The following is an 881-nucleotide window of genomic DNA, read 5'->3' as shown; positions in this document are numbered from 1 at the left end:
CTTAATATTAAAACATCACACTTTAGCTGGGCAATAGTTGGAGGTTTATTATCAGTCAGCAAGACTGTTCAAAAAGTTCAAAAGCAAATTCAATTGTGCTCAAAGGGACATTGTAAAATAGGAAATTCTTGGTATTACATGCCTCATATGATCCATTTCAAACCAAAGAGAAATACATCTTCATGTGTGTCACTCTTACAAGAAACAAATTCAAATTTCAAAACAGCTACACATCTTAAAAATGCTCCAAGTTTATGGGGAGTCTCAAACGAAACAAATTTCTCTGTTCATCTTCCTGTAGACCTTTACTCCTCTTGCAAACTCGTCTTCTATTTTCTTTCATTTGACCTAGATCGGCTACGAGACCTAGAGAAGGATCGGGATGGCTTGTGATTTCTCTCCCGAGACGAGACAGTGATCTCTCTCTTCTCATGTCTCTAGAAAAGGACCTGGCCTGGCTCCGAGAGCAGCTGCTACTTCTTGGAGATCTGTGGCGAGGGGGAGGACTCCTCCTACGATAATCATCTGGAGGACGACGACCCCATGAAGGAGGGGGACCTCAATTCCGACTTTTTTCTCCATTTGATAGTTCCACTCTTACACGGCAGCCACGCAATGTTCTTCCTTCTAGTTCTCAAACAGCATCAGCTCCATCAAAAGGATCTTCAAATTCAACAAAAGCAAAGCCAGGAGGGTTTCTAGCAGCCCACACACTTCGGAGTGGGCCATAATATCCAAAGGCCCGTTCCAATTCGGTGTTGCTGCCATTGTTTCCAAGATTACCTACATAAACCTTACAATCCAATGAACAAGAATCACGATGCATTTAGAAATCTTGAGTTAGAAATGTTGTTGTTGTTGTTGTTGTTGTTGTTGTTGTT

General features: G+C 41.7%; 1 pseudogene; it reads right to left on the bottom strand.

The window, feature by feature from the left end:
- Window positions 1-329: 329 nt before the first annotated feature.
- Window positions 330-826, bottom strand: LOC102871857 (annotated as a pseudogene).
- Window positions 827-881: the final 55 nt, after the last annotated feature.

The sequence above is a fragment of the Elephantulus edwardii genome, unplaced genomic scaffold (assembly GCF_000299155.1).
Source record: "Elephantulus edwardii isolate Elephantulus edwardi_28Jun2011 unplaced genomic scaffold, EleEdw1.0 scaffold00040, whole genome shotgun sequence".
In the NCBI taxonomy this organism is placed as follows: Eukaryota; Metazoa; Chordata; class Mammalia; order Macroscelidea; family Macroscelididae; genus Elephantulus; species Elephantulus edwardii.
Note: the sequence above shows the minus strand (reverse complement) of the source record. Positions and strands in the feature narration are given on the sequence as shown.